The sequence below is a fragment of the Nyctereutes procyonoides genome, unplaced genomic scaffold (genome assembly GCF_905146905.1).
Source record: "Nyctereutes procyonoides isolate TBG_1078 unplaced genomic scaffold, NYPRO_anot_genome, whole genome shotgun sequence".
Lineage (NCBI taxonomy): Eukaryota > Metazoa > Chordata > Mammalia > Carnivora > Canidae > Nyctereutes > Nyctereutes procyonoides.
The window spans coordinates 11245474-11270842 of NW_026575128.1; the positions used below are offsets into that span (position 1 = coordinate 11245474).

General features: G+C 36.2%; 1 protein-coding gene and 1 pseudogene across 1 annotated transcript in view; both read left to right on the plus strand.

Moving 5' to 3' along the window:
• AGBL4 (AGBL carboxypeptidase 4) overlaps window positions 1-25369 on the plus strand; it is a 1386151-nt gene that overhangs the window by 170579 nt on the left and 1190203 nt on the right. The window lies entirely within an intron of this gene.
• Window positions 9421-9539, plus strand: LOC129520942 (U2 spliceosomal RNA; annotated as a pseudogene).

The following is a 25369-nucleotide window of genomic DNA, read 5'->3' on the forward strand; positions in this document are numbered from 1 at the left end:
GGGAGACCACCGAGGAAGACATTTTAGAGGAGGTAATATAGGAATTCCACTTTAATACTCTGCCTGGAATGTTCTTTCAGAAAGCATGTTTTTTCCTCATTTCAAGTTTTTGCTCAGATGTGTAAAATTTTAACTCTTATTCCATGACATTTCCTAATCCCCTTTCTGCTTTATTTTTCCTTCTTAGCACTTACCACTATCTAATATAATATTAATTTTACTTATTTATTTATATATTTAAAAATTTATTATCTGTCTCCTCCATTAGAATATAAATTCTGTGAAGGTAGAATTTTTCTTTCATTCCCTAGTGCCTAGAACAATGCCTGGTGATAGGTGTTCAATAAATATTTGTTTAAAGAATTAGTGTGAGAATGAGTAGAAAATTACCAGATTTATTGTATTTTCCTGACTATTGATCTTAGATTATAAAATGCAAAGTTGAGGAATTTAGCATGACTATAATGATTTATTGAAAACAAACACTTATCCAGCAAACTTATTTTTTGAGACTATTGCTGACAACTTGGGTAGGATGATGGGAAACCTTTGAATAGCCAAAATAGTTGTAAAATACATGCATTAAAGTTCATGCATCTTAATTCTGAGAGGAGATATTTAGCAATTATTTCTTCTTATTTATTTATTTATTTATTTATTTTTATTTTAAGCACTGAAGCTTCTTTTTTTTTTTTTTAATTTATTTATGATAGTCACAGAGAGAGAGAGGCAGAGACACAGGCAGAGGGAGAAGCAGGCTCCATGCACCGGGAGCCCGATGTGGGATTCGATCCCAGGTCTCCAGGATCACGCCCTGGGCCAAAGGCAGGCGCCAAACCACTGCGCCACCCAGGGATCCCTATTTCTTCTTATTTAGATAGCTTTAACTATCTTGATAACATGGATTTTTAGCCCAGGAAATTTGCAGGTCGGGTGGAGCCTGAGAAGATAGGAATGCTCTTGGTGAGAAATCAAAGTTGACAAGCTGATGGAAGGGAGGAGGCTGAATAAAAGTAAATAACAAAATTTAAGCATATAACCTTTAATAGATCTGTTCTTTATCATCAGGGTAAGATTAAATTATGTACAAGATGATTTTAGAAAGAATTTGAGTAAAAATAGAAATGTCTCTATACACCTATTACATTTTTATCCTTTCAGTCTGGTTTGTATCCTCTCTGTTCCAGCAAGAAAGTTCTCTGAAACGTTGCCTGAGACATTAGTCATGTAATTTGGTGGTCTTGTCTTAGCTCTTGATTTCTCTGTAGTATATGACATTTCTAATGATTGCACTTACTTTTTGACACTCTTTTTTCCTGACAGCAGTGACTCTATTGTTCTTATTCATCCTTCTCTGACTGACCAGACTTGTTTTCGTTCACATGTAACCCTTAAAGGCATTCTCCAAGGTTCAGATCACCTTTTCTTAAAATAATCTTTAAAAATACCGAGTATCACATCTAATAATTCATTGTCCATACATCCATTGAGAATTATTATTATGCTCAATAAGTATTCTGAATCCATTAATTTCTTAGTATATGTCTTCCTCATTCAAACCACCACCATCTGTTAGAGCCACCATTCCTCCTCTTGTTTCCTTCCATACGTGCTACCACTCCCATTATCTATTCTTAGCACAAGCATCTAGAGTGATCCTTTTAAAACTCAAATCTGAGCATATTCCTGTCTTATTTAAAATATTTCATTGTCTTCCCATCAAAATTAGAATGAAATCCAGACTCCTTATCCTGACTGCAACATGGTACATGATCTGGTGTTTGATTATTTTTCTGACTATCTTAGGCTATTCTTATTCTTCCTAATAATGCTTTAGCCATGGTGACTTTCTACCTATTAATAGAGCAGGCCAGTTTTGTTTCTGCTTTTGGCTGTTTGGTCTAGGCATTTCTTCCTCCTGAAATACTAATCCTCCTCCTCCTCCTCCACCAACATCTTTGTATCTTGGCATTCAGATCTCAGCTTACATACTGCTTCTTCAGATAGACCTGTGATTAGCCAGTCTAAAGTAGCCACTCAGTCATCCACCATATCATCTGTTTTTATTCTCTGCTTGTTCATTTACTTGTTTATTTATCTGCCTCCCCTACAATAAGTATAGTTACTTTGTCTGTCTGCTCTATCACGAGAGCCTAACATATACTAGGCATTCAATAACTGTCAAAAGGATAAATGAATTATATGGAAGATGCTGAGGGTACAGAGACAATAGCAGTAATTTGTACTACAATAGTTATTAGCCTTCCTTAGGTAATAGGAATTTTTGAGAATCTGATGAAAACTATGTATTCTCTTCCAATAAAATGTACTTATGTACATATAGTAAGAATTTGCTTAAAAATTAGAGTGTTTAACTTAAGTACTTACTTGTTGTTAGCCACTTTACGAGTTTTCCTGTCATCTTAGAAACTGTGGAATATACTTTTATTATGTCAGAATCTTTATATGATTATTGGTGTATAAGTAATATAGTGGTACAGTGCTTCTTAAAACTATCTGTGGTCAAGAACTGTTTTTGCTTTTTTAATTTCCAATATCATGGTTCTATATATGGCCCTGCTATATATGACTTATATGGAACTCATGCCACATGCAATTCACTTAATGAATTTGTTAGCATCCAGACTGGTTTATACTCTTTAAACTAGATAGTACATAAGTCATAATTTTGGATGTCGAATGTCTATAAAAAAAATCATACTCTACTTGTTTTATGGGCAATCTATACTAAACAGTTTGTAGACCAGCAGACCAAATTTTGAAGAACACTGTCTTGGAAAGTATCATCAGTCTTGAACTCTTTTCAAAGCACCAGTTCCATATTTAATCTACTTGATCATGTCTCTAACCAGTTGTTTTATTCATATTTTAAACTGTCATTCCCCAAACCAAACTTATCATGTTCTAACTTCAAAACAGAAGAGCTCCTTTGACTTTCTTTTTTTTTTAAGTTTTTTATTAATTTATTTGATAGAGAGGGAGAGAGAAAGCATAAGCAGGGGAAGTAGCAGGCAGAGGGAGAGGGAGAGCAGGCTCCTTGCTGAGCAGGGAGCCCGACGTTGGACTCAATCCCAGGATCATGCTCTGAGCTGAGGACAGATGCTTAACCAACTGAGACACCCAGTTGCCCCTGAATTTTCTTTTTAATTTCAAAAATTCCAATAATTTCTTGGTCATCCAGAATAATTTTTTACTTTTTTTAGCCATCCCATTCAATCACCCATTAAATCCTATTATTCTACTTCAGATTTTCTTAACTTCTTTTTCATTATCACTTTGCTAAGGAGCCTTTTTAGACATTTTATTTTTCTACTCTCTTTACCTCTTTAAAACTTTAATTCTACAAATACAGTGTATATCTGTTTATATACTGTGGGCTTTCAAAGGGCCACAAATCATTTTAATATCTAAAATTTCCTTGGTTCCCTAGATACCAACCTTGTTGTGAATGCATTCCCTACCTCTATGATCCTTCACATGTATACATTTTCATTTTTATCATATTATCCAGTATTAAATCATTATTATTTTTGCTTTGATAATGTTATTCTCCTTGTTATTGAAAACAGATCATCCCCAAGGCCTACCTTTGAAGTTATTTTTTCCATGCAGTTTTCTATGATCCTCGAGCCTTGTATGACATTTCCCTCTTCTAATTCCCAGCGACAACTTTTTTTGATATTTCTTTTATGGAACATAGATTTTTATTGTTGTCTGCAGACAGGGCTCCTTGAGGTCAGGAACAATGATTTTTTTCCTTGTCTTACAATGGCTAGCTTTTAATAGGCACTTAAAACATCCATGAATGAAGGAATAAATGGCAGTCTTAAAAACAAAAGAGTAGGTATAAAATGTTTGGTAAGTTTCTGCTCAACTAAAAATCTTCATTTTCTTTTGGATCAATGAGACATTTTCCTATAGCCTGTTCTTCTACATCTGTCTTTGTCTACAGGGATAGAGTTAGTATAGATGAAGTAATAAACCTGATATGATTCTTTGCTTTATCATTAATTCACATTTATATAGTATATCCTAAAGGAGCCAAGGATAGATGTATTAGCCTGATTCAGTGCCTTGTCTTAGTTTTCAGTTGTCACTCTATTCATAATTTACACATCAGTCACAGAACATTTATATTTTAAGTGTCCCTTAAATATAGCAGAACATTCTTGCTTAAAACAAATGTGTTGGAAGAAATACCTCATAGGACAGATTTCATTGCAACATCTAGAAGCAAATGCTCATATCCATATGTACTGGTTAATTTCTTCCCAATATGTTTTGTGTGTTTTTAAAAAAATTTTTCTGTATGTTAAATTACAAAAGGTTTTTAAAATCTTTTTTTTAATTTTTTTTTGTTTTATTTATTTATGATAGGCACACAGTGAGAGAGAGAGAGAGAGAGAGAGAGGCAGAGACATAGGCAGAGGGAGAAGCAGGCTCCATACACCGGGAGCCCGACGTGGGATTCGATCCCGGGTCTCCAGGATCGCGCCCTGGGCCAAAGGCAGGCGCTAAACCGCTGCGCCACCCAGGGATCCCGGTTTTTAAAATCTTTTATCAATTTTCATAATTATTTATGAAGATTATGCCAACAAAAGAAAGAAATGGCGTTTTTACTTATAAATTTACAGAAAGAGATACTGAAATAGTTTAAAAATGTATGTAAATGTAGATTTCATTTAAAAAAACTTCAAAATATTTATTTATCTTAGAGCACAAGAGCAAGAGAGCATAAGCAGGAGGAGCAGCAGAGGCACAGGGAAAAGCAGACTCCCCAGCTGAGCAGGGAGCCCAACATGGGGCTTGATCTCAGGACCCTGAGATTATGACCTGAGCCAAAGGCAGATGCTTAACCGACTAAGCCACCCTGGCACTCCATTTTTAATATTTTAATGCTTAGATTTATTTCTTAGGAAATCATGTCTAGTGGAGTCTTAGTTTTGGAAACAGGTCTGGTTTTGAATTCTGGGTTTTCTATTTACTACCTGGGTGCCCTTGTTTGAGATACTTAGTGTTGTATTAGGGTTCTTCAGAGAAATGGAAAGTATCCATTTGCCTGTATATCTATCTATCTTTATGTAATAAAGAGATGTATTTTAAGGAATTGGTTCATGAAATTATGGGCACTGGGAAGTCCAAAATCTGCAGGGTAGAGTGGCAGGTTGGAGACCCAGAGGGGAGAAGCTGTGCTGCAGTTTAAGTTTGAATGTTGTCAGGCAGAAAAGCTAGAGAACTGATGTTGCAGTTCAAGTTGGAAGGCTGTGTCTTGGCAGAATTTCCTCTTGCTTGGAGTAGGTCAGTCTTTTGTTCTTTTCAGGCTTTCATCTGATTGGATGAGGCCCACCACTCACATTATGAAGGGCAATCTGCTATACACAAGATCCACTGATTTAAATGTCAATTTTACAGAAGGATCTAGAATAAGGTTTGAGCACATATCTAAGCCCTTGGTCCAGCAAAGTTGATACATAAAATTAACCATTATACTTGCCTTTCTGAAATTCAGTTTTTTCATTTTAAAATATGTAAAATAATAAACTATCTCATAGAATGGTTGTGAAGATCACCTAATGTATCACATGCCTTACATATGGTAGACACTCCATAAATGTCAACATTAACTTTCTTTTCCTCCTCTTCCCTACACTCTTCCTCCTCCTTTTTCTGTTTTCATTAGAGAAATAGGAACCATAATTTTTTAGCATGTGATACAGAATATTCATACAAGCTTCAAAAATAAGGTCGCAGGAGGACCTAGTGATTATTTAAAAAAACAAAAGAAAATGACAGTTCTTTATCAACAAAGAAGGTAGAGTCATTTATAATCATTCATTCATTGATTCATTGTTTTGAAAATAGTGTATGGAGTAACATGGAATCAAAATCAATAGGAGCAGACCAAAAAGCATTATTAGCTAATGCTAATTTTTAGCATTACTAACAAAATTTTTAGCATTTTGTTAGCTAATGCTAACAAAAAATAGCATTAGCTTGTTAAGAATAGATAAGAACAATTAAAAAAAGAACAGAAAAGAATCTTCAAGGGATGTTCATTATCTATGAAATAAAGCCCAAGCCTTTTAACATAGAATTTAAAGCTTTCCATGACTTGATAAAGTGCATAGAAGATGGCAGAGAAGGAGGATCCTGAGTTCTCCTGTTCCAAAGGTGTCTAGAGAAGGCCACATTGGAAAGGATTAAGACAGACAGAGATGTCATTGGAAACCAAACCTCTGGTGCAACTAATTACAAACAGGAGGGACATCACAAGCATGTAGGAACAAGAGGATCATAGCCCGTGCTAGGCATACCTTTTCCTGGGGACCTGCACTGGAAAGATGAGTTCCCTTAAGGTATAACTTAAAATCAGTGGGACTTAACTCCAGGAGCTTAAAAATCAGTGAGCTTAACTCTAGGAGAGCTAGAACACTCTAGGAAACCAAGACTCTGTCCTTAAATAGCCAGAATGCTAAATGACTTGAACTGAGACACAGCCTAGAAGCAGCAGTTTGAAAAGTGCCTGGGGTATATGTGAAGGAGATTTATTGACTAATTTTAGGATATATGCTAGAGGGGCAGGGGTCTGCAGGTTTTTCTGGGAACAAAAGTGCTGGTGGTCACTATTTTTCTTGCTCTATGCCAGCCTGGATAGTCTGATGCTTGTGGGAACCAGTTTTAATATACTCCATATACCTTGATAACACCATGCTCCTCACACTAGTGTTCTCCAATGGACCTGCCTTACCAGCTCTCCAGCCTTGACTTTGTACATGCCCCTCCAAAGTGACTTCTGCCCTGTCACACCTGGCAGGCAACTTGGCTGGGATCAGTGCCTCTCCAAAGTGACTCTTGTTTTGGGGCATGGGGAAGATAACCCCACACAATAGCTTGCCCACAGTTCTGGCAGCTAGGCCTCTTAGCTGGCTATGCAGGGGGCAAGCCCCTCCCTTTAGTGTGCCCACAGTTGTCACAGTGGCTGATTGCAGAAAATCCACTTTGACTGCTGGCCCCACTCACCAGAGAGCCCCTGGCAATTGTGGCTTAGCTAAAATAGGAGGGAACATGTAGTGCACACAGAGGATACTTCTGTAGAGCCTGGTTCTGGTGACCAGTGGGCATTGTGCTATAGGGCACCACAGGACCTCTTTTTTACATAAGATGAACCAGGAGATATATCTGACCTAACTACTACATAGAAATAAACATGAAGAATTAGAAAAAATGAGGAGACAAAAGAATATGTCCCAAATGAAGAATAAGACAGAGCACAGAAAAAGAGCTAATCAAAATAGCAATAAACAGAATGCCTGATAAAAAGTTCAAAGTAATGATCATAAAGCTTTTTCCCAGACTTGAGAGAAGAGTGAGAATAGATTCAGAACTTCAACCAAAGGATAGGAAAAAAAATATAGTCAGAGCTCAAGAGTATAATAACTGAAATGAGAAATATATTAGAGGGAATCAACAGCATATTGGAGGATTCAGATGCACGACTAACAATCAGGAAGGTAGGGTAATAGAAAATATCCAAGTTCAACATTAAAAAGAAAAAGTAATGAAAAATGAGAACAAGGTAAGGGGTCTCTGCAACATTATCAAGCATAATAATATTCACATTATAGGGATCCCACAAGGAGAAGAGAGAAGAGGAGTAGGCATAAAACTTACTTGAAGGAATAATAACCTGAAAACTTTTCTAATCTGGCTAAGGGAGCAGACTTCCAGGGCTAGAACATGCAGAGAACATTACACAAGCTGAACTCAAGGAAGTCCACATCAAGACACATAATAATTAAAATGGCAAAAACTAAAGATAGAGACTCTTAAAAGTAGCAACAGAATAGCAAACAGTTATGTACCAAGGAAACTCTGAAAGTTATCAGATGATTTTCAGCAGAAACTTTGCAGGCCAGAGGGAGTGGTGTGATATGTTCAAAGTACTGAAAGGAAAAAAACCTACACCCAGAATACAGTACCCTGCAAGATTATCATTCAGAATGGAAAGAGAAAAAAATGTTTCCCAGACAAAAATTAAAGAAGCTTATCACCACTAAACCAGCCTCACAAGAAATGTTGAAGGTAATTTTTTAAGTGAAAAGAAAAGACCATAACTAGAAGTAAGAAAATTGTTGAAGAAAAATTTCACTGGTAAAAGCAAACATATAGTAATGGTAGTGGATTAATCACCTATAAAGCAATATGGAGGTTAAAACACAAAAGTAGTAAAATCAGTTATATCCACCAAAAGTACTCAAGGGATACATAAAATAAGCTGTAAAATATGGCATTACATACATAAAATGTGAACAGGGGTGTAAAGATTTAATGCTTTTAAGGTGTTCAAACTTAAATGACCATCAACTCAATATGGACTGTTATGCACGTAGGATGTTATATATGAACCCCATGGTAACTACAAATCAAAAACCTATAATAGATATATACACAAAAAAGATAAAGGAACCCAAGCATAACACTAAAGAAAGCCATCAAACTACAAGGAAAGAGAGTAAGAGAAGAAGAAAGAAACAAAGGAGAACTACAAAAATAATCAGGAAACAACAAATTTGCAGTAACTAAGTATCAATAATTACTTTAAAAAATTCAATATTTACTTTAAATATAAATGGACTAAATGCCCCATTCAAAAGACATAGGATAATGGAATGGATGAAAAAACAAGACCCATATACTTACCTTTGTGAGACTCATTTCAGACCTATAGACACACACTGACTGAAAATGAATGAATAGAAAAAAGATATTCCGTGCAAATGGAAGCATGGGAGGAAGAAGCCAGGGTAGCAATACTTACATCAGACAAAATGGATTAATTAATTAATTAATTGATCGATTGATTTTTAAGTTGTAATTATTTATTTGAGAGAGACAGAGATTGATTGAGAGCATGAGCTGGGGAAAGGATAGAGGGAGAGGGAGAAGCAAATTATCTGCTGGGCAGGGAGCCTGATGAAGGGCACAATCCTAGGACCCTGGGATCATGACCTGAGCTGAAGGCAGGCGCTTAACTGATTGAGCCACTCAGATACCCCTAGACAAAATGGACTTTAAAACAAAAGACTGTTTTAAACAAAGCAAGAGACAAAGGAGGACATCACATAATGATAAAAGGATTAATCTAACAAGAAGATAAAACAAATGTAAATATCTATGCATCCAACATAGAAACACCTTAATGCAAAGTAAATAAAGTAAATAAAGTAAATATTAACAGACATAAAGGGAAAATTTACAGTAATACATCATAGTAGCGGACTTTAGAAACAACTTTTATTTATCTATTTGAGTATAGTTGACACACAATGTGTAGGACATGATTCTACAAATCTTTACATTATGGTATGCTCACTACAAGTGTAGCTACTATTTGTCACAGTCACTTGTCTTCCTTTTGGCTAAGATCAAGTATAGTATCTGTTCTTATCAGTTTAATGGTAGGGGACTATAGCACCCCAGTTACACCAATAGATGGATCATCCAGACAGAAAATCAATAAGGGAACAGTGATTTTTGAATGATGTTAGACTAAAGGGACTTTACAGTTATATACAGAACATTCCATCTAAACAATAGCAGAATACACATTCTTTTTGAGGGAAGATGAAACATTTTTCCGGAATGGATCATGTTAGGCCACAAAACAAGTCTCAATAAATTTAAGAAGATCGAAATTATATCAAGTGTCTTTTCTAACCACAGTGGTGTAAAACTAGAAAACAGTTATGAAAAACAAACTAGAAAAAACCATGAGCACATGGAGAGCAAATAAAATGCTGCTAAATAACCAGTAGGTCAACTAAGAAATCAAAAGGAAATAAAAAAAAAAAAAAAGGAAACAATTGAAAATGGAAACACAGTAGTCCAGAATCTTTGGGATGTAGCAAAAGTAGTTCTAGGAGGGAGGTTTGTAGTGATACAAGCCTATCTTAAGAAACAAGAAAAATCTGAGAGAACATAACCTTATGCCTAAAGGGACTATAAAAAGAGGAAAGAAGCCCGAATTTAGTAGAAGAAAGTAAGTAATGAAGGTTAGAGTAGAAGTAAATAGAAACTAAAACAAAACAAAACAAACAAACAAAAAAACCCAAAAGATCAATGAAACCAAGAGCTGATTCTTTGAAAGGATAAGCTAAATTGATAAATCTTTAGCCAGACTCCTCAAGGAAAAGAGAGGACTCAAAATCATAAGGAAGGAGGAGAAATAACAACTGATTCATAGAAATTGAAGGAATTTTTAAAGAATATTATAAAAAATAATATGCCAAAAATTGGACAACTTAGAAGAAATGAATAAATCCCTAGAAATATATAATCTTTAAAACTGAATCAGGAAGAAATAGAAAATTTAAATGGACTGATTATTTATAATGAAATTAAATTGGTAATCAAAAAACTCCTAACAAGCAGTCCAGAACCAGATGGCTTACCAGGTGGATTCTACCAAAGACTTAATAGTTAACACTTATTCTGCTCAAAAATATTCCAAAAAATAGAAGAGGAAGGAAAACTTCTAAATTCATCCTACAATGCAAGCATTACCCTGATATTAAAACCAGAGAGATTAAAACCCCCCTCCAAAAAAGACCCCAAAAACTATAGGTCGGTATCTCTGATGAACATGAAAATCCTCAAGAAAATGTTAGAAAACCAAAATCAGTAATATATTTAAAAGATCATTCACCACAATCAAATTGGATTTATTCCAGGGATGCAAAGATGGTTTAATATGTAAAAATCAATCAATATGATACACCACATTAACAAGAGGAAGTATAAAAACCATGGAATCATCTTAGTAGATGCAGAAAAACCTTTTGACAATGTTCAATATCCATTTATGATAAAACCTCTGGCCAAAGTGAGCATTGCCAGAATATAACTCAACATGATAAAGGTCACATATGAAAAACTTACAGCTAACATAATACTCAGTGTTGAAAAACTGAAAGCTTTTCTTTTAAGATCTGCAACATGATTAGGATATCCATTCTCACCACTTTGATTTAACAAACTACAGGAAATCCTACCCATAGCAGTCAGATAAGACAAAGAAATCAAAAGACATACAGATTGGTAAGGAAGAAGAAAAAATTTCATTATATGTGGATGACATAATACTATATATAGAAAAGCCTAGTGGCTCCACCAAAACTGTAACTAATAAATAAATTCAATTAGGTTATAGACTGTAATAACAAAGTAACAGAGAAACTAAGAAATGATCCCATTTGTAATTGTATCAAAAAGGATAGAATACCTAGAAAGAAATTCAACCAAGGAGATGAAATACCTAAATTTGAAAAGTGTGGACATTGATAAATTGAAGATGACACAAACAAATATAAAGATATACCATATCCCGTATTGTAAGATTTAATATTGTTAAAGGGCCATGCTACGGGGTCAACATAACCCCTATCAATATACCAATAGCTTTTTCATAGCACTAGAACAAACAATCCTAACATTTGTACAGAACCACAAAAGACCCTGAATAGCCAAATCAGTCTTGAGAAAGAAAACCAAAGCTGGAGGTATCACAAGCCTATATTTCAAGATATACTACAAAGCTATAGTAATCAAAACAGTATGGTACTGGCACAAAAATAGACAAGGGTCCAATGGAACAGAATAGAGAGCCTAGAAATATACCCACATTTACATGCTCCATTAATCTATGACAAAGAAGGCAAGAATATGTGGTAGGAGAAAGACAGTATTCTTTAATAAATGGTGCTAGGAAAACTAGACATCTACATGCAAAAAATGAAACTGTACCACTTTCTTATGCTATACATAAAAATAAACTCAAAACAGAACCATAAACATTCTAGAAGAGAACATAGGCAGTAATTTCTTTGACATTGTAAAAAAATATTGTAGCAATAATTTTCTAGATATGTCTCCACAGACAAGGTAAAGAAAAGCAAAAATAAACTATTGTCATTGCATGAAAATAAAAAACTTTTGCATTGTGAAGGAAACCATAAAAAAAACCCAAAAAGATAACCTACTGAATGAGGGAAGATATTTGCAAATGATAAATCTGATAGAAGGTTAATATCTAAAATATATAAAAAATTTAACAACAAAAAACTCAATCTGATTAAAAAATGGGCAGAGGACCCAAATAGACATTTTCCCAAAGAAGTCATACAGATGATCAACAGAAGAACTTCTAATTGGTCACTGAGAAATTGATGTGGATATAGTTAAATATTGAATGCTTAAAACAATGGCAATGATAGATACTCAATGCATGTTACTTAAATGAATGTTATATAAATAAATAAGTAAATAAATATAGAGGCTTCCTGGTAACTTTCTCTTCACAGAGTACACTAGATAACATGGACTCATTTGTAAAAACTCACCATGTGTTACTCCTGGTAAACCTTAGGTTCTGATGGAAAATAAAACTAATAATTCCTAATATTTACATAGCATTTTATAATTAACAAATTGTCTTTTTTTGTCTAGGAATTAGACAAAAATTCCTAGACAAAAAGGAGTACAATCATTTTATTCCAATTTTTGGAAAAGGAAATTGAGGTTCAGAGAAGTTAAGTGACATGCTTACCTGCACACAACTACCAAATGGTAGAATCTGGAATTCATCTCAGGCCTATCTGACCTTCGAGCCTGTGCTCATATCCCTTAGTTCCTGGTTATTCAACATTGATCCATTTATTTGCTGCCTTATTCATGATAACTGGAATATTTCCAAATTGGTGTACAAGCAAATAGCCCGTGTGATGTGCTATAATAGTTCATAGTACAGCAAGTTGAGACCCTTTAAATGGAGTAGATGGGAGTGTAACTGTTATCACACTGGGAGCTTTAACTCACTCCTGGTTCAGGGTTTGAATATCTCATCTGGGAATGCTAATTACATGTATTCATACCATACCATACCATACCATACCATACCATACCATACCATACCATACCATACCATACCATATATTGTTCCTCATTGATGAAGGTAGATAACTGGAATATCTAGAAATTGATGGAGAAATGTGACATTTGTGGATTTGGAGAACTTAGTCCTTTAGGAATGGTCAGTAAAATGTCATAGGTTTGAAATTGACAGTTAAGTATATGTTGTTTTTTTTCCTTCCAAGTTTTTATTTAAATTCAAGTTAGCTAACATATAGTATAGTATTGATTTCAAGAGTAGAAGTTAGTGTCATCAGTTACATATAACACCTAGTACTCTCATCATAACAAATGCCCTCCTTGATACCCATCACTCATTTAATCCATCCCCCACCCACCTCCCTTTCAGCAACCCTCAGTTTGTTCTCTAAAAAAAAAAGTATATGTTTTAGAAGTACATTGACCTGTTTGTATGTTGTAGGTGTGGATTCTAGTTCATATGCTCAGCAAGAATGTCAAATTATTTTAGTTAATTTAAATCAAATTAATCTGACTCTTGTCTTCCGCCTCATTGGGATTTTGGGAAATTCAATTTTCCATCTTCACTGAGTCTCTTTCTCTTCCCTACCATTACCTAAAACATCAAGAGGCATATGAGATGAGGTCTTCTGATTTTGAAATGTCTAGACACAAACATTCTTTTTTTTTTTTTTTAAGATTTTATTTATTTATTCATGAGAATACACAGAGAGGAGAGAGAGAGAGAGAGGTAGAGACACAGGCAGAGGGAGAAGCAGGCTCCGTGCAGGGAGCCCGACATGGGACTGGATCCCAGGTCTCCAAGATCATGTCCCCGGCTGTAGGCGGCGCTAAACCGCTGAGCCACCGGGGCTGCCTGACACAAACATTCCTATCATCCAAGCTCATGTAGCTCCTTAAAGGCAAATGCTTACTGGAATTTGGGAGCTGGGAATGGGAATCTTTATGGAGGCCTTTGCCTAGACCCAAAGCCCTAGTGCTCAGAATTCTTCCCTAGGTGCTCTTGCAGCCATGCCCTGCTGAGGACTGCCAGGGAATACTTCTTCCTTCCACCATTCATGGGATCCTTGATGTTTATCACTTTATTAATGTGTGGGACTATTTCCTCCCTTTTTCTGTTTCCAATGTTAGTCCCCTTTTCTACCAGTATAATTATGGCTAATGTGAGGAAGGACAATGTTAGAGACTACTTCTGCCTTTTTACTGTCATGAACCTCCCCTGAGGCAAGAGATCTGAAAGGGCCTGGAGAAGAATGTGTATGGTGTGTGTATGTTTTTGTTTGTGTAGTAGGGGGTTATGTCTACAGTGGGGGGAGATAGAATGTGGGGTATCATATACAAAACACCAAAGCAAATCAACGTGTCAATAAATTATTTTACAAAATAGTTTACTCTCAGTGTGATTTTCTAGATATGTTTCCTCAGTCTGGGAATCAGAAGACCTGGCACTTATGTATGTGGCCTTGGGCAACTCACTTAACCTCTCTCAGTATGTGATCTAATCACTAAAATGGAGTAATGGAGCCTGTCCTGCCTAGTCGGCAATACTGCTATTACAGGCATATGATAGAAGACAGGGAAATATTCTGTAAATTGTTAACATACTATAAAACATAAGGACTTTTGGTTTTGTGAATTTGTGGCCAGAGATAAATTTCTCACTGTGATTTTAAAGTAATAACCCTTGGATGGGTCACAAATAATTTCCATTCACAGTTTACTGGCAAAAACGTGTACTATGGCCATGTCTGTATTCAGGAGGGCAAAAAGTGGAATTCTCCCAAGTGTCCTGAAAGTGAACACATAATGGCGTGTTAGGGAAATATTGAATAGCTATTACATGCGAGGTACTATGGAAGAAACATTATAGACCTTATCTCTAATTCTAAGGATGTTTTGAAATGGGCGGTATTTCAGGTGAGGATGCTGAGGGTCAAAATTTAATTTACTTTTAGTAAATGACAGAGCCAGGATTTGACCTTCATCTGACTCAAAGGCTTGGGTTCTTTCCTTTGGATCACGTACTTCCTTTTATCCTGCTGTTTTGTTGGCCACGTATGACTTGTAATGGAAGATTTAAGTTTAGGTTAATTTATTTCTCAATTGTATCAAAATAATTGTATCAATTATATCAATAAAAATAACTAATATTTACTGGGCATTAGGAGCCCTAAAGTCACATCTGGATTTTGTTTTTCTCATGCTTTGTAATGACGAGGTCTGGGGCCTATATTTTGGGGGTTGGTAGATGATCTCTGAAGTACTGTAGAAGTTCATTTTATGTTTCAACCTTACTGGGCTATGGAATGCCCAGACATTTGGTAAAATATTATTCCAGGTGTGTCTGTGAGGTATTTCTGGGTAAGATTAACATTTAAATTGGTAAACTAAATAAAGCAGGTTGCCCTTCCTAATGTGGGACAGCCTTATCAGTAGAAAGTCTTCATATAACAAAAAGGCTTGAACCTTACTAAGGGAAAACTCTTCTTGTCTGGGTGTCTTGAGATGGAACATCAGTTATTTTCTGTGTTTAGCTGAACTAAAACATTGGCTCTTCCAAGGTTTTAAGATGGCTGGCATTTGCCTGGAACTACACCATTGGCTGTTCTAGAACTCTAGTTTGCTAACTGTGGATCTTGGGACTTGTTACCCTTCATAGTAGTATGAGCCAATTCCTTATAATAAATTTCTTTCTACACAGACACACAGATACACAGATATATTGGTTCTAATCTGTGGGGAACCCTGACACAAACAAGATTATGTGATTATGAAGTTCATCAGTAACAAGGAAGAGTTGATGTTTACAGGAGAGGTTCAGACTCACTTCTCTTTTCAGTCAGCATTTTATTGAGGATCCTTAATGGAATCCTTACATTGACATTTATATATTGTCTTATCATATGTGTATTAAGTGGTTGTTACCACTAGGATGACAATTGACCACGTTTGATTTAAAAACATTTTTTTTTTCCCCTGAAAACACAGGCTGCCAGTAGAGATCAATGTCATTACTTTTCAGGTAACATTTGGCTTACCTTACCTAAAACAAGTCACAAAAATTAAGAACAGAAAGATGGATTCTTTTCCAAGTTTTAGATTTTCTTCTGACAACTATTCTGCAACCCAGGCATAGATTAATGAATGGAGTATGCACAAAGTGATATCAGCTCACATATATGACATTACTCAGATGTCTCCAACTCCGGAAAAAGCATGTGAATGATTTATGGAATTGATATTAATCTCTTTCCAGTAAATGCATTACTTCAGATACATGGGAAATTGATGTTACTACTCTAATGCCAAATTAATTTCTTTCTTGCTGGATCAGCATTGTAAATGGAATTAGATGTTAACCTTTTATACATCTAAACAGGGTAAAATATGGAAGCAATTTTATAAGTAAAATTTGTATGCCCATTGCTGAAGGGGAGGGTATGTAGTTTTGTTCTTTGCATGCTTCTTCCTGAGATTTGTGGATCCAGTGGTATTGGGTCATATTTAAAGTATAACTTAATATCATTTAGGCATTTAGGAATAGAATGAGTATAATTGAATCTGAATATTTAACACAGGACTATAAATAATAGTATAGCAAATGAGAATTATATGTTATTAAAGATATCCAAAATTCTAAAGAACGACACTATTTTCCAAGGGAAATTTTATCCAAGAATTATCAGTTACTAGTCAACAAATATTTTTAATCCATATGTAGACATAAATGAAACTGGAAAATTTTCAGGCTAGCCTCTTCCTCCTTCCATATATTCTTGGGCCGGTATGATCTTGTTTTCCCTGTGTTCCCAGCTTTTTGTGGCTTTTGCTTGCTCTATGGTTGATTTTGGCCTTCTCAACATTATCTAATAAATTCGTTCTTATATTTTAATTCTAAATTATCAGAAGGAAAATGTTATTGGTTCAGCTTGGGTCTGGTCAGTTGTGATTAAAGAGAATAGTCTTGATATATAAGACTCCCTTTTAAGGGCTGTGAGTAGTACATATTCTCTAAGAAGGGGCCGTGGATGGAAGGGAGGTAATAGACATCTCTTTTATAGTTCCGCTTGCCAGACTGCAGTGGCTTGTCTGGCTTGACAGATCTCTGAGTTTGTGGACCAGCTGCCATGCATACCTTTACTCTTCTTGGTTCCCAGTAGTTAGATACACTGCTAATGGGCATTGCCTTTTATCCCAATATGCCTTATCTCTGAGCCAGTCTTGACCGGAGGATAATGTCTGTGAGAAGTATCAGAGTTGTTGCTAAGTAGCAACTAGTTGCTGCCTTGCTATCTGATGTGTAAGCGACAAAAACCTGGGCCCTTGTCTATAAATTGTAGCATTTCTTGCTTTATTTCCATTGGTGTAAGTCCACAGCACTGGATTCTTTCTTGATACCTAGTTTTTTTGTGCCATTGTTTTACTTAGCTTAGAATTTTAGAATTATTATCTCTTTAAGCTTGGGATATTGCCTGAACCCTTGCCCTGGTGATTGGAATCTGGGTGGGGTGGCCTGATTTTTTTTACCATGTCTATACTCAGATTTACTTTGTAATTTTTCCAATCACTATTTGAGATCCAGATATGAATAGACAGATTTCCCTGGACCACTAAGTGACAATTATGCTTGATCTACATTACTGCCTACTGATAGGCCTTTTGGATCCTTTTCAGCTTGAAATCATGGCTGAGCATTTTCTGGTTTTTAAGCACTATACATGAGACCCCCTGGCTTTCTTCTCTGGGATCACTGTCCTACTGACCCAGCAGTAGATCCTGAAAGCATACTTTAATTGTGACAATACTGTCACTCTAGTTGCATCTGTAAAGTGGTACAGATGAGAGTCAGAGGTGGTAGTAATAGAAATTTGGTGTTTGCCTTATCTTTGTTTCAATATTTTTTGTACTATTTGTTTCCACAGAGAATTTTGATCTAGGATTTCTGCTCTTTATTCCCTATTCCAGATGACTTTTGATAGCACAGTACCAAGATATCCCTTCAATGGTTTTATTTCTGTTGGTCCTGTATTATATTTGTACAACATTTGCCAGGAAGTAGAGGAAGGTGTAGGACAGGAGGAAGAGGAAAAGATACATCTGACATAGTCCTTACTCTCAGGAAAACTCAAATTCCAGTGAAGGATGTAGTGCATATCTATCAATAATACCAGGGAGTAAATCAAGCAAGGGAGAGAGGATTGGATCCTTACTCATTAATTACTCAAATATTTATTGAGTGTCCAGCTGTTTGGTTCTGTTCGAGGCAGTGGGTACTCACAGGTAACTAAGATTGGATTGATGCTGTCAAGGAGCTCAGTCTGATGGGGAATTCAGGTAATTGCACTAGGAAGCTACAGAGGCTGATAGTATTCAAGTCATCAGCATCTCTTATCTCACTGTTCTTTAAATACACACTATGCATGTTCTCATTTCAGGGACTTTGCACTTCTATTGCCTGAAATGCTTTACTGCCAAGGTCTTTTCACTTCATTCAGGTCTCTGATAAAATGTTACTATATCAGGGAGGTCTTTACTGGCTACACAACTAGTATAGTACTTTCTTTTCATCTCTCCCATCCCTCTTACTCCATTTTATTTTTGTTCTTAGCATTTATATTAGCAGATTTGTTGTATGTATGTATGTATTTATTTATTTATAAATTTGATTATTATGTCTCCTCTAGAATGTAAGCTCCATGAGAACAGGATTGTGTCTGTATTGTTGAATGCTTTATATTCTCAGCACGTAGTATGCTGTCTTGGCATAATGAGTGCTCAGAAAATACTTGTTCATCAAGTAAGAGAATCAATAAATTAATGAATCAAATACAAGTGAGTAGAATTTGTATAGGGTGTGATAGAGTTACCAAAGATGAGTTGTTATTTTTACCTGTAGACAAGGGGTAATGTTAAGATATGTCATCGGAGAATGGAAGGAGTAAGGGTAAACAGTTTTGTCATGTGGTGCTTGCACATGCCTTTTCAGAGGTATAGTTGATGAAATAATATTCCATAGTTTATAGCAGGAGAGTATGTCTTAATCGAGAGGTGGTTTTAAACCTCATCCTAGTGATTCTATACTAATAAAAATTTTCAGCTTTATTTTTTTTCTGTGTATTCATACACTTTTTAATGCCTTCTCCCTACTAATGGGTAGTCATGAGCTTTTCTGCTGGGTTGTTTTGTGAGGTAGGCAGAGACCAAGGTTTATTTGTGCATCATCAGAGCCTGACACATGTGGTTGGTACTTACTTTGCCAGTAGTAGCTTTTTTTTTTTTTTCTTTAAGATTTATTTATTTGAGAGAGGGAGAGTGAGTGAGTGCTTGTGCATGGGTAGGGGGAGGGGCAAACGGAGAGGGAGAGACAATTTCAAGCAGATCTCTGCTAAACACAGAGTCTAAGGTGAGGCTCAATCCCAGGATTCTGAGATGATAACCTGAGCCCAAATCAAGAGTCAGACACTTAACTGACTAAGCCATCCTGGCACCCTAACTTTTTTTTAAAATGGAAATTAATTATAGTTCTCTTAGAGATGGAACATCCTAGAATTCTGTGATTCTCCTCTGACCTGATACTTTTACAGCTGTTGTTTAAGATTCTTACACATGATGCACTTTTTGGTCCATTAAATGTTATAGATCTGGCTTATCTACCATATCTTTCATCTGGAAGATTCATATATCTACTTCTCTCATTGCCCTGTAATGATTTATTTACATGCAGATTTTCAGCTGTTGGAGGACAAGGGCTTCCCTTAGACTCTCTTTTTTACAGTGTAGCTTGGTATAATATCTGGCACACAGTAGCTCTCCAGTAAATGTGGAATGAATGAATAGAAAATTAATTCATCTAAGGGTAGAAAATTAATATTAAGGAAACCAGGAGAAAGAGAAAAGATCATTTGTGTAACAGGATAGGTGATAAATTTTAAACACTTTAGTGTTGCATGCTGAGATACTTCAATAGTTTTCCCAATGTCAGCATTCCTACAATAACCCTTTGGCCTAGTGCCCTTTTCCTTAAATATCAATGTTCATAGGTTATGTGGAGCCACTTGTGAGTGATCTTGCACTCTATTCTTCCTAGGCTTGCACCTACATATCATTGTTCTTTAGGTGAGAAAAATGTTGATGAATACATCTACGTATTGCATGTAGATATATTTAGTGTATCATCATCATGTCATAGCTGTCTCCAAATGTACACATCCATGCATATAGCCCTGTGGCTTCTGCTCTTAACAGCTCCAGAGTGTAGGTGTGAGTAGCTAGCAATCATGAGTAGAGGGGCTCCTATGGATATTTCTCCCTCCTGTTCCACCTTGGATGTATTACTATGCCCAAATTATCAGAATTCAGCAAATGTTAGTTATGAATGTTTTAGCAGTGTGACAGAAGGGGAATGACTATAATTGAAGTGGCACAGTGGATGTATTCTTTTAATGTCTATGTCTATAGGTTCCAATTTTCCTTAAGAGTTTCATTTTCTTCTTTGAACTTTCATTCACTTGCTCAGCAGACATTTATTATTAATTATGTACAGTGATGGCTTCTGTACAAGATTTTTTTTTACAAAGATTTTATTTGAGAGAGAGAGACTGAGCAAGAGAGAGAGATTTATAGAGAGAGCACAAGCAGGAGGAGCGGTAGGTAGAGAGAGTGGGGGAGAAGCAGCCTCCCAGTGAGCAAGGAGCCCAATGCGGGGCTCCATCCCAGGACTCTAGGATCATGAGCTGAGCTGAAGGCAGATGCTTAACTGACTGAGCCACCCAGGTGCCCCGTACAAAATTTAATTAGCAGCAACCACACCACAACAAAAAATCAATGAATATTTTTTGGACATGTACTTTTGTGCCCAGCCCCATGGCATGTTGCACAGTAGAGGCAGTGTGGTAGAAGGGGAAGAACATATATTTTGGAATCAGATAGCTCTGGATTCTGATTTACCTTTGGTTTTTGCTAACTCTGTGTTTTGACAAGTATTTAGATTTCATACGGTTCTACCTTCTCTTTTCCTACTGTGATTGTGACCATGTTGAGGAAACTATTTCATTCTAAAGGCACTGAGGAGTTACTGAAGGTCTTTAAGGAGGGAGTAATGTGATTCAAGCTATGCTTCAGGAAAATGACTTGCATCAAAATATATATAAGATATTGAAAGGTTAGAGGCCTGAGGAAGAAAGGTAAATTTAAAAGTTACTACAATAGTCCTGGCAGCCTGAACTAAGGCAGTCACAGGAGTTAGGTATTATGGAATGTTCGGGGAAAAGGGAAAAGCTCTTTCTATACTTTGGTTTATGGACCTGAAATTCAGAGTTCTGTTACAATATTTTATCAAATCCGGATTAGATTGTAGTTGCACAGTGCTGGTGTTCTCCAAAACGTCATTTATGGTTTTCTAAGAATATCACTGGATATTATTAGGAATGAATTTTTAGTGTCCATCCTGTGCAGCTGAAAACCTATTGCAGAAAAAAATGTAATGTTCAACAGTATTAGTCCATTGTTAACACATAACTGTTCATATTTACACTGATTATCTTCAAGTGCTTAACTGCCTAGTAGGTTCAGATTTTTCCATGTTAATTTTGATTTAGTTTTTTTTTTTTTTAATTTCTGAAACCAAACAGGCAACAAAACCATATATTATCACTACATGTTTTTTTTTTTTCAGAAGCTATTGAGAACTTCAGAATCTATAACAATGAAATAATGTGAAGGTAAATTACCGTAATATACAAGGAGATTTCATAACCTACCAATCTTCTATAGACTTCTAACTTGAATCATACCCATGTACAAATTATCTGTATATTATGATGTCACAAACATAAATTAGCTCCTATCATGTTAGGAACAGGACATTTTTGGATATTTTTTCTCCTAATATTTATAAATATTTAGGAATAGTAGGTTGTCTTGTGCAAGTGAGTGACATTCTTAAACTAATAATTCATTGCTAGAATTTTGAGTCTCACTGGACAGAACAGAAATTTGGAAGAAATGACACACACACACATATACACACACACACAAACACACACACACACATATATATATACACACACTATTTTTATTTCTTAATAGTAATAGAGAAGGAGTTGATGAGTTGTAATAATATTGATCTTATGTAATTGTAACTAAATTCAGTTCTGTGCAGTTATAAAGGAGATTGTCTGAGAGGTACCACAAATGCATTATGCCCCATGGGTAGTGATTTTAACTCTGATCTTCCTCTTGCCTTCCCTGTGTGAGTTTACAGGCACCTCCATCTACTCTTTCATGCAAATAAGAAATCTTCTCAAGGCTGGGACTATGCTAATTTGTCTTTGTTTTTGTTGCTTCACATAAGGGCTTTTAGGTGATATATAATCAATAAGTAGAAAAAATAGAAACAATTGGAAGGTACTTCTATAAGCTTCACCACTATATCCACCCACTAACCTCTCTGACCTTATATACTTTTTCTTTCCTCCTTTTACTAGATGAACCTTTTCTTGTCTTATCTGAGGTTAATCTTTCTACTTGCACATTACATCCCATTTCCTCTCACCTACTCAAGGATATTGCTTCAGCAATTCTTCCCCTTATTTTCATTATTGTTATTTTTTGTGTACTGTATCATTTTCATCAACATATCAATATCCTGAGATTTCTCCTATTTTTTTAAACTACATTTTATAGACATAGGGTGAGGGAATGGATAAAAAAAGAAAATCCATCTATATGTTGCTTACAAGAGACTCATTTTAGACCTAAAGACACCTGCAGATTGAAAGTGAGGGGATAGAGAAACATTTATAATGCAAATGGATATCAAAAGAAAGCCAGAGTAGCAATACTTAGATTGGAAAAGTAGACTGTAAAACAAAGACTAACAAGAGACAAACAAGGACTCTATAGTAATGAAGGGGACAATCCAAAAGGAAGATACAACAATTGTAAATATTTATGCACCCAACATGGGAGCACCGAAATACATAAAATAGTTAATAAACATAAAGGAACTAACTGACAATAATAAAATTATAATAGAGTACTTTAACACCCCACTTACATCAATCAACAGATCATCTAAACACATTAATCAACAAGGAAACAATGACTTTGAATGGCATAGTTGATCACATGGATTAAATGACTATATTCAGAACAGTCCATCCTAACGAGCAGAATACACATTTTTTTTCAAGTGCACATGAGACATTTTTCCAGAATATATCACATATTAGAACAAAAAACAAGCCTAAACAAATTGAAGAAGATCAGAGTGATACTATGCATCTTTTCTGACCTCATTGCTGTCAAACTAGAAGTCAACCAAAAGAAAAAAATTTAAAAAACCCCAAATACGTGCAGGTTAAAGAACATCCTACTAGAGAATGAATGGATCAACCAAAAATAAAAGAAGAAATAAAGTTTCTGCTTTTCCGGTACTGGGCTTTCCTGTCCTGGGGGCACTTGCCGTGCGGACTTAGCCCAGCTTCTCGTGGGGGCCCCTCCACCGTTGGATGTTTTTTTATTTCTTTATATTTTTCCATCTTCCTACCTTGATAGAAGCTCGAACTCTTCTCACTGTAGCATTCCAGCTGTTCTCTCTTTAAATCTCAGGCTGAATTTGTAGGTTTTCAGGATGATTTGAAAGTTATCTAGGTAAGTTGGTGGGGACAGGTGACTTGGGGACCCTACTCTTCCGCCATCTTGCCCTGCCTGTATGATACTGGCACAAAAAGAGACACATAGATCAATGGAACAGAATAGAGAATCCAGAAGTGGACCCTCAACTTTATGGTCAACTAATATTTGACAACTCAGGAAAGACTACCCACTGGAAAAAAGACAGTCTCTTTAATAAATGGTGCTGGGAACATTGGACAGGCACATGCAGAAGAATGAAACTAGACCACTCTTACACCAGACACAAAGATAAACTCAAAATGGATGAAAGATCTAAATGTGAGACAAGCATCCATCAAAATCCTAGAGGAGAACACAGGCAACACCCTTTTTGAACTTGGCCACAACAACTTCTTGCAAGATACATCCATGAAGGCAAGAGAAACAAAAGCAAAAATGAATTATTGGGACTTCATCAAGATAAGAAGCTTTTGCACAGCAAAGGATACAGTCAACAAAACTCAAAGACAACCTACAGAATGGGAGAAGATATTTGCAAATGACGTATCAGATAAAGGGCTAGATTCCAAGACCTATAAAAAACTTATTCAACTCAACAGCAAAGAAACAAACAATCCAATCATGAAATGGGCAAAAGACATGAAGAGAAATCTCACAGAGGAAGACACAGACATGGCCAACAAGCACATGAGAAAATGCTCTGCATCACTGGCCATCAGGGAAATACAAATCAAAACCACAATGAGATCCCACCTCACACCAGTGAGAATGGGGAAAATTAACAAGGCAGGAAACCACAAATGTTGGAGAGGATGCGGAGAAAACGGAACCCTCTTACACTGTTGGTGGGAATGTGAACTGGTGCAGCCACTCTGGAAAACTGTGTGGAGGTTCCTCAAAGAGTTAAAAATAGAACTGCCCTACGACCCAGCAATTGCACTGTTGGGGATTTCCCCCAAAGATACAGATGCAGTGAAATGCCTGTACACCTGCACCCCGATGTTTCTAGCAGCAATGTCCACAATAGCCAAACTGGAAGGAGCCTCGGTGTCCATCGAAGGATGAATGGATAAAGAAGATGTGGTTTATGTATACAATGGAATATCACTCAGCCATTAGAAACGACAAATACCCACCATTTGCTTTGACATGGAGGGACCTGGAGGGTATTACGCTGAGTGAAATAAGTCAATCAGAAAAGGACATACATTATATGGTCTCATTCATTTGAGGAATATAAAAATTAGTGAAAGGGAATAAAGGGAAAGGGGAGAAAATGAGTGCAAATATCAGTGAGGGTGACAAAAATATCAGCGAGGGAGACACCTAACTCTGGGAACTGAACAAGGGGTAGTGGAAGGGGAGGTGGGCGGGGGGTTGAGGTGACTGGGTGATGGGCACTGAGGGGGTACTTGGTGGGATGAGCACTGGGTGTTATGCTATATGTTGGCAAATTGAACTCCAATAAAAAATTAAAAAAAAAGAAATAGGGATCCCTGGGTGGTTCAGCGGTTTGGCGCCTGCCTTTGGCCCAGGGCGCGATCCTGGAGACCTGGGATCGAATCCCACATCAGGCTCCCGGTGCATGGAGCCTGCTTCTCCCTCTGCCTATGTCTCTGCCTCTCTCTCTCTCACTGTGTGCCTATCATAAATTAAAAAAAAAAGAAGAATAATAAAGTACATGGAAATGAATGAAAATGAAAATGCAATGGTCTAAAACCTTTGGGAGCCAAAAAAAGTGATTCTGAAGGAGAAGTTTATAGCA